The following is a 10,175-nucleotide window of genomic DNA, read 5'->3' on the forward strand; positions in this document are numbered from 1 at the left end:
TATCATGTATTTATCTCTCCACATGCTGTCGGGCTGTCGGGCTGCACGTGCGGGGGGGTGTTAAAGGTTGATATATATTATCGGCCCACTACCTAACAGCTTAAGCTTTTAGGTAAAGCGGTAATCTAACATTGTTAACATTTGATATATATTGTTGACCCACAACCTAACAGCTTAAATTTTTAGGTAAAGTAGTAATCTAACATGGTATCAGAGTTGGTTACCAGAAGGTCCTGGGTTCTAGTCTTGTTGCCTGCAATTTAAAATATATATATATATATATATATATATATATATTGTGTTGACCTAGTTGGTCATATCCCAATTTTGATAATGACAAATACATTTGATACTAATGTTTGTATTGAGACTTGCATGCAGGTTTACCTTACACGTGTATTTGAACAGAAAGTCATATCATGATGGCGTACGGTGATCAGGTAGAAGATTGAAGAATATTGTGTTGTAGTTGTAGTTAGTTTCATTTTCTTCATTTTGGGATGTAATTTAATTATGGATTGCACCTCAATATGGCTTGTAATAAGTTCTATCATGCATGATAGGTAAGTATGCTCAAAACAACATTAGTTGGACTTTAGGTTCCTACACATAATGCACAAAGTCCCCAATATTACATAAATAATCAAGGTAATTAACTAAAGCAAAATTAGACTTAATAGATAGAATTTGTGAGAGGTCGGGCGACCGAACCCTTGGTGTTCAAAACACCTCGGGCAATCGAACCATAGACAAGTCAACAAGTTGACCTATTTTCGGCAGACCAAACCAAAATGTACACATCTTCCACAATCGACCGAACCTGTGTAAGGTCAATTTTCACCAACCCCCGTGCCCGAACCTTAGCATTCAAAATAGCCTCAAGCGACCGAACTTCAGACACCGAGCACCTGAAACGCGGTCTTTTTGAGGAATTGCCCCATTCAGCAAACCGAAGTAAAATTTAGGCACTCGAACCATTAAAATGACTTTTTGTGCTGTGTCTGTTAGGGCACCCGAACTTAGGCTCAGGCACCCGAAACTCTCAGGTTGGATTTATTTTTACCAAGATTAAAAAGAGGTAAAGAGGTTTAATTTTCTTAATTGGTTTTTTAAAAAAATTAATAATATCCAATATGTCCCCAACGGTTATAATTTGCCCCTTGCCTATATATACTAGTTTATTTGCAAAAATTAGCAAGGATTAGAAAAATCTATATATGGAGTACTTTATGAAAGAATCTAATTGTTATACTAGTACCTCCTCCGGTCCTTATACACCTATCTACTGTGCGTTGTGTAAAAAGAAGGGACATACCTAGTTTGATTGTGCGTTCAAAAGGAAAGGGGTTAAAATGAAACAAGTGTGGAGAATAAAATAAAAATCTGATTCCATGCCTTCTTAACCCGAAGTTGTTCCAAGTGTAAATTGAATAGAATAGGAAGACTTCATAAACCTTAGGTCTTATATTTAAATCATAGGGGGTATTATATATTAAGAAAATGTCAAAGGAAGAGAAATCAGCATAGTTCTGTCAGCTGAACCATTTCAGTTTATTCTCATCGGGCGATCGAACTTAGAATGTTGACCAGCGTGTTGACCTTACTCGAGTTGCTGAACTTTTCAGATCAAAATCATTCGGGCAACCGAACATGGTTCGGGTAATCAAACATATATTCGGGTGACCGAATCAGTATTTCAACCAATCAAACTCAAGTGAACAAATGAGTTCGGGCTACCGAGCATTGAAAAACTGAAAAGACGCTTGAAATTTAGTCAATCGTATCTTTGTTCGGTCAGCTGAACAGACTCGGTGCCTAGGGTAATCATTGTAGTTCGGGCAACCAAATTCCTGTTCAGGCGCCCGAACCACGCTATATAAATATTTTCCCCCGCAAAAAAAAAAAGCCTCATTTTCACTCCACTCTTGAGATTTCCTCTAGTTTTTCTCACTTCCAGCCACTCCATTTTCATCCCTAGCCTAGTACCTTTTAGAAAAACTTCTTCCCACCATGTCTAGAGACCAAAGACGTGCTGAAGCAGGCATTGTGCTTGATCAATGGTTCCGTACACCTAAGATATGGATCAAGTATAATAAAGTTTTCTGCCTCCAGGATCCCATCCTCAGTAAGGTACTGGACATTCAATTTATGCAAACGTATTTTAATAATGTATTAGATATGTTCAGATACCAAGGATGGTATGAGTTCATAAGTTTCCAGCCCAGGAGTATCTACCACATACTCGTCAGGCTGTTCTACGCCAACATTGGGCGGGATGACCAGGGTTGCTACTCGAGGGTGTTTGAGACAATCATCCAGTTTAATGATGCATACCCAGCAGAGGTGTTTGATATCCAGCGAGGTGACTTCGACTGTCCTGACTCCACCTCGACCTGGATAAATGAGCAGGACTTCACCGTAAGCACTTTTGGGAATCTTGTGATGTCTCATCTCGTGGTAGATCTCGTACACACCCCTAGTTACAGATCATTGACTCTGGAGGCAAAGGTGGTACACCACTTGATTTCGTATAATACCTTGCCGAAGTTGGGGTACAGGGATCATGTCTCATACCTGGACTGCTTTGTCATGTGGTGTTTATTCACGAGGAAGAAGCTGGATCTTCCTAGACTGATCCTTAGGTGGATGTTTGTGAAGATTGATCACGAGGACTCCATATGCAGTATTAAAGAAGATAAAGAGCACCGAAGTCTTCTCCTCCACCACTCTAAAATTGATGGGGTATAAGCTCACAGGTAATATGTGGTTACCTACTATTCCTGAGAGAGGTCCAGGGGCTCAGGAGATTCCACAGGTGTAGCCCCATGTGCTGTCAAATGCCAAGATCATAACGGCCATCACCGGTCTCACAACATCATTTCAAGAGTTTAACACCTCCATGACAGAGCAGACGTTCTCCTTCTCGACCAGACTTGATGCTCTCTATGGCGAGTTCTTAGAGTTCCAGTCCGATGTGCGGGCGAACTTCCATATTCTTAGTGAGCGCCTGAGAGAGATGAATGATAAGGACATTGGCGAGGACCAGATGGAGGTGAGTGGTGATGAGGATGACGATCACGATGATGGTGAGACTTAAAGGAGTCCTTGGAGTTCAGCTTTTTTACATTTGATCTATCTTATGTTTTATCTACATACCTTTATATTTGGGGTTTGTAATATCTAAAACAACTTTGTATTTTGTTTTTCGGTCATACACACTCACGACACACATACATAGATACATACAGATACTATCTTGTGGTGACTGTCATTTTGATTACATTTATATATATGTATGATATTTTATTGGCTTGCATGCTTTGATATATATATATATATATATATATATATATATATACATGCTTATCTGATTGAAAGCCTTCTACATGACGGATGCAGTTGATGTGAAATTGCCTACTGGTAGATGTATTAGGTTCTTGCATGCTCAAAACTTGTAATATACTGTATGGTTGAGAATCTTTTTGTGCAGGTTTAATATGGGAAATGTCCTGTTTACAGACGGCATGTTGCCGGATTTTTGGTAGACATTTTCCCAAAAATATTGAAATGTTTTCTAAAATGAAAATGGATGTGCATGGAAAATCAGTTTTTGGATTTTAAAATGTCTGCACTTAGCTCATTTTAATTTGAATCATCTAGAGCTACTTGTGCATACATATTTAAATGTTTTGAAATTGGCAAGTTTTTATGGGATAAATCACATTTTTAGACAAAATGTTGCCGAAATTTTTCAAAATCACTGCACATGTCCTATATATTTTATAAATGCTGAATATTTTAAAACTTAAGTTGTGCTTCTAAAATAACATACTTGTGTTGTGTTCAAGGTATAAGTTTAAAGAAAATGCACAATCTTAGGGGGATCCACTTTACTTTAAAACATACGAATCTGAGAAAATGAAATGTATTCAGTACTATAATTCTATATCTTGTGGGAATACATATTTTTGCTAACAAGCAGAAATCAAAGATGATTATGATAGATTAAATATTAAAGTATTTTTGAAATGATGAGTGAAAGTTAAATGAAAATTAATCTTCATCCTTACATAATCATCAATTAGGGGAGAAAAGGCAATTAAACAAAGTGGTAACAACTCATAATTGGTATCAATTGATGTCCTAAGTCTTTTGTGTTGCATGATAATATTAGCTCTTTGACTTATGTGTTGTTTAAGTTGATTGAATGAAATTTGCTATATATTGTTTGTTGAAACTCAAAACAAGTCACATAGATACAAAGTTATTTTTGGGAATGTTCTATTTTCAAATGGCATGCTGCCAAAATTTTTAAAAATCTTCCCAATTTATATTTTGTATCTAAATGATTTGTTTTTTTACCTTCATGTTATATTTCTTAACTCTTTTTGCTGTTGGCAAAAGAGGGAGAAGAGGCAAAATTGGGTACATAAAAAAATTTAAAAATTTAAATTAAGCATTAATTTAATTCGCTTTATGCATATAGTCAGGGGGAGCCTTTCTTGGCTGTACCCATTTTTGCATAAAGTATTTGTCATCATCAAAAATGGGGAGATTGTTTACCTAGTTGGTCATATCCCAATTTTGATAATGAAAAATACGTTTGGTACTAATGTTTGTTCTGAAACTTGTATGCAAGTTCACCTTACGCATGTATTTGAACAGAAAGCCATATCATGATGGCGTATGGTGATCAGGCATTAGATTGAAGAAAATTGTGTTGTAGTTGTAGTTATTTTCATTTTCTTCATTCTCGGATGTAATTTAATTATGGACTGTACCTCAATATGACTTGTAATAAGTTCCATCATGCATGATAGGTAGGTATGCTTAAAACGACCTTAGTTGGACTTTAGGTTCCTACACATAGTGCACAAAGTCCCTAATATCACATAAATAATCAAGGAAATTAACTAAAGAAAAATTGGACTTAATAGGTAAAATTTGTGAGAGGTCGGGTGACCAAACCCTTAGTGTTCAAAACACCTCGGGTGATCGAACCATGGATGGGTCAAAAAGTTGACCTATATTCGGCAGATCGAACCAAAATGTACACATCTTCCACGGTCGACCGAACCTGTGTTAGGTCACTTTTCACTAACTCGGGCGTCCAATCCTTAGCATTCAAAATAGCCTCAGGTGACCAAACTTGTGAGTTCGGTTAACCGAACTTCAGACTGGGCACCTGAAACGCTATATTTTTTAGGAATCGCTCCATTCAGCAAACCGAAGTAAAATTTAGACACCCGAACCATTAAAATGACTTTTTGTGTTGTGTCTGTTCGGGCACCCGAACTTAGGCTCAGGCACCCGAAACTCTCGAGTTGGATTTATTTTTACCGAGATTAAAAAGGGATAAATAGGGTTAATTTTCTTAATTGGTTTTCAAACAAAATTAATAATACCCAATATGTCCCCAACGGTCATAATTTGCCCCTTGCCTATATATACTAGTTCATTTGCAAAAATTAGCAACGATTAGCAAAAATCATTAAGGTCAAATTCTCTCAAAATTCTAAAATTCTATTTTAGCCTATACTACTCTCATACACTCCCATACACTCAAAAACTTCATTTTTCTTGATTATCCAAGAGTTGTGAGCGTGCTTAGAGTTTTTTGCTTCATTCTCATTAGCTTAATACTCTCATTTGTCGTGCTTATTGTTTGATTTTATTATTGAGAGTAAAGCTTAAAGTTCTCCCATTGATTTTATTTAATAAATCTTGTATAGGAAGACTTAGAGGCTTGTTGTTCTTGCATTGTCATTGCAAGTTACCTTAGCCCAACTTTTTGTGTGCAAAAATTATTTTCACGTTTGCATTAAAACATCTCTTGTGCTTAGTTTATTGAGAACATATTGTTGAGAGTTGTTTGAATCATCTTGCTAGCATCTTTTAAAACCCTAAACTAATATTGTGATATTCAATACTGTGTTTCAAAACTTGCTTAGATATACACTCTAGATCCTGATTGCTTATCTATACTTGATTGAGTGTTTAGCACACATCATTAAACACTGAGCATATTTTCTATCATTCGTGCTTGTGTTATTATTTGAGCTATACTATAGTACATATCTGTTTGTGAAAAAGCATATTTCCGCGTACACAAAATTTCATATACATTTGTTGTATTCCAGGGGTGGGCTTGAAAAGGAAGACTAGCCCTGTGGAATAATCCCGAATTGGTTTAGACCCTGTTAGGAAAGCTAGGTGCACCATCCTAGTAAGGTGTAGGTTAAGGTCAGCCCCGCTAATTGATCTGGTTGTAAACGATGTCACTTCATCCGTTAAGTGAGCCATAGTGGAATCATTGTGCTGGTGAGCCAAGGTAAGAACGTAGGCACTTTGGCTGAACCCCAATAACATATCTGGTGTCAGTTTATTTTTCGCACTTTATTTTCTGCACCCGTATAATAAACTGACACCAGATATGTTATTGGATTTGGAACTGTATAGACAGACCCTAAGTTTGTGTAATACTAGTTATTGGATTAGTTGAACCTAAGCATAATTTTAAATCTTCAATTCACCCCCCTCTTGGGATTACACCAAAGCTAACATATTCCATTCCTTATTATGGGTACTTTTTATCATGTGTTTGACTCTCCACGTGCTGTCGGGTTGCACGTGCGGGGGAGTGTTAAAGTTTGATATACATTGTTGGTATGTTAGATTACCACTTACCTACATGTTTAAGTTTTTAGGTAAAGTCATAATCTAACATGGTATCAGAGCTGGGCCTTGGGTTGCTTGGCTCCTTCATGGGTTGGACTTCTCCTCGTCTCATTTCCCCCCATGGGCTCGAGGAGGAGTATTAATGTATGTCCAGTCCCCCATCGTCTCTGTGAGCAATTCCAAATCCAGAATAAGATCCTCTTAGCCCTCTCTCCTTAATACCTAAGTTTTGAGGATGATCTCTCTAACATGGTATGAAAAATTAAAGGACAAAGAATATATATAAATATATATATAAATATATATATATAAATATATATGTTCAAAATTATATTTTTTTACAACAATTTACAACCCCTATTTATACGTGTAATTGGGGAACAATGGAATAAATACAAAATTAATCCTAAATTAATTTCCACGCTCCTAGAATAAATACAAAATTAATCCTAAATTAATTTTCACGCTCCTTTTTATAATAAGGAGATTTGCTGACTTTTCTCAAATGGAAATATCACGTAATTGGGGCCTCATGTTTGCTCCTTGATTTGTGGTCTTCCTCAACACTCCCCCTCAAGTTGGCATGGATATTTATAACACCCAACTTGCTGAGTAGGTAGTTAAATTGTGCAACTCCAAGAGCTTTGGTAAATAAATCCGCGGGTTGCTAGCTTGTGTGCATATGGATTGTTTGAATGATCCCATTTTGGAATTTTTATCGAACTACATGACAATCTATCTCGATATGCTTGGTTTGTTCATGAAACACTAGATTTGAGGCTATATGTATAGCAACTTTGTTGTCACAGTACAGTCTAACTGGTTGAGAATATGTCACTGCAAGACTTGAGAGTAAAGATTTTAACCAAGTGACCTCACTGTATGTAAAGGCCATAGCTCTATACTCTGCTTTAGCTGAGGAGCAAGAGACCGTTGTTTGCTTCTTGGTCTTCTAGGAAATGAGTGATTTTTTGAGCAAGATGCAATGCCCGGTGACTGATCGTCTAGTGTCCCTGCAGCATGCCCAATTTGCATCACAGTATGCATGGAGTTGAATTTCACTAGAAGCTGATAAGAAAAGCCCCTAGCCTGGAGATTTCTTAATGTACCACAAGACTCTGTGTGCTGCATCCAAGTGTGGTATACATGGCTTGTCCATAAACTAACTTAGTACATGTACTGAATAGGCTAAGTCTAGTCTTGTGACAGCCAAATAAATCAGTCTTCCAACAAGTCGTCTATATAATGAAGGATCTGTAATGAGTTCACCTTCACTCTCATTAAGTGCAAGGTTTTGTTCCATGGGAAAGTTGCTAGGCTTAGCTCCAAGGAAGCCAGCGTCTTCCAGTATCTTAAGGGCATACTTCCTCTAGGATAGAAATATTCCCTTGGCTACATAAGCCACTTTAATTCCTAAGAAATACTTGAGAATTCCTAGATCTTTGAGCTTGAAGTGGTCACTTAGAAATTTCTTGACCGCATTGATCTATTCCAAACTGTTTCCTGCAATGATAATATCATCCACATATACTAAAATGATAGTGAAATTGTTCTTGTGGGATCGGACGAAAAGTGAGTAATCTGCCTTGGACTGTGAATATCCTGCATCAATAAGGGTGGATGAGAGCTTGGCATACCATTGCCTCGAGGCTTGTTTAATGCCATAGAGAGACTTAATGAGCTTGCATACTCTAGTCTCCCCCTTTCGTCCGAATCCTAGTGGAAGCTGCATGTATACTTCTTCTTCCATATCTCTATAGAGGAAAGCGTTGTTGACATCAAACTGATGAAGATGGCAGTTATGCATAGAAGTAAGTGCCAGAATGGTGCGAATGGTGGTCATCTTGGTGACTGGAGCAAATGTCTTAGTGTAGTTAATGTCTTCTTGTTGATTGTAACCCTCGGCAATGAGGTGAGCCTTGTATCATTCAATGGATTCATCTGGATTATATTTGATCTTATAGACCCATTTACATCCAATAGGCTTCTTACCTGGAGGGAGAGGAGTGAGGATCTAGGTATTGTTGAGCTTGAAAGCATCAATCTCAACACACATAGCAGAATTCTAGTTTGGATCGGTCATGGCCTGCAAGAAAGATTGTGGTTCTTTGGCAAGAGAGATAGTCGTGGTGAAGGCACGGTGAACAGGAGATAAGCGGGAATAAGAAAGGTAATTAGTGCGAGGATAAGGAGTACTTGATGAATGGACCAGCGTAGAGTTAGATGATTGAGTGGGGATCAAGATGGTAGAACCTGTTCCACATGAAAATCCTTCAAGTATGTTGGTGGCTTAGTAGGAAGACTATATTGTTGGGGCATTGGAGAAGGAGTTGTTGTTGGTGATGGAATGGGAGATATTGATGGTGATGGTGATGGTGATGGTGATGGAATAGGAGATGGATCATCTAGAATATGGTCAAGGGAAAATACAGGACAAGGTAGGATAGGTTCTGTAGGTTCAGGTTTAGAAGAAGCAAAAAGAAAAATATCTCCATGAAAAATGACATCTCGGGAAACAAAGACTTTGTGTGTGCTAAGATAATAGAGTCAGTACCCCTTTTGACCATATGGATAGCCAAGGAAGACACATTGGATGGCTCGTGGGTCGAATTTGGCTTGGTTTTGAGAGTGAGTAGAAGCAAAACACAAGTATCCAAATACTTTTAGGTGAGTATATGTAGGTTTGACACCATGCAATTTTTCATAAGGAGATAAACCACAAAAAATAGGAGAAGGTGTGCAGTTAATGAGATAGGTAGCAGTAAGAATAGCATCCCCCCAGAAGTGTGTAGGCATATGTGCTTGAAAGAGTAAGGAGCAGGCAACATTGAGGAGATGGCGATGTTTCCGTTCAACCACTCCATTTTGTTGAGGAGTGGAGACACAGCTGGTTTGGTGGACAATACCCTTAGGTGCATAAAATGTGGGCATGTGAAACTCTGGCCCATTATCACTTCATATGATTTTGATGGTGGTAGAGAATTGGTTTTCAACGAGATGAATGAAAGATTGCAAGAGAGAACGGGTGTTAGATTTGTGATGCATTAAATAAACCAAAGTACTACAGGTAAAATCGTAGACAATAGTGAGAAAATAACGTGCACCGATAATAGAAGGGGTGCGATAAGCCCCCCAAATGTCAACATGTATTAATTCAAAAGGTTTATGGGAAGAAATAGAACTATTTAGAAATGGAGCACGAGTCTGTTTAGCCAATGGGCAAATTAAACACGATTGCAAATCAGAATTACAAATTTCTAGTTCTTTATTGGAAAGAAAAGACAATTTTTATTGGAAAAATGTCCTAAATGTTGACGCCAAATATGAGAAGTCGAAGTGGAGGTGGCCACCTAACAACAAGCTTTTCTAGTGTTTGCAAAGTGGTAGAGGCCGTCCCACTCAGTTCCCATCCCAATCATCTTCATCGAGTGTAGGTCCTCAATAAAATAGAAATCAGAAGAAAAGATAATGATACAATGGTGTATTTTGCATAACTT

Source organism: Malania oleifera, chromosome 6 (assembly GCF_029873635.1).
Source record: "Malania oleifera isolate guangnan ecotype guangnan chromosome 6, ASM2987363v1, whole genome shotgun sequence".
NCBI lineage: Eukaryota > Viridiplantae > Streptophyta > Magnoliopsida > Santalales > Ximeniaceae > Malania > Malania oleifera.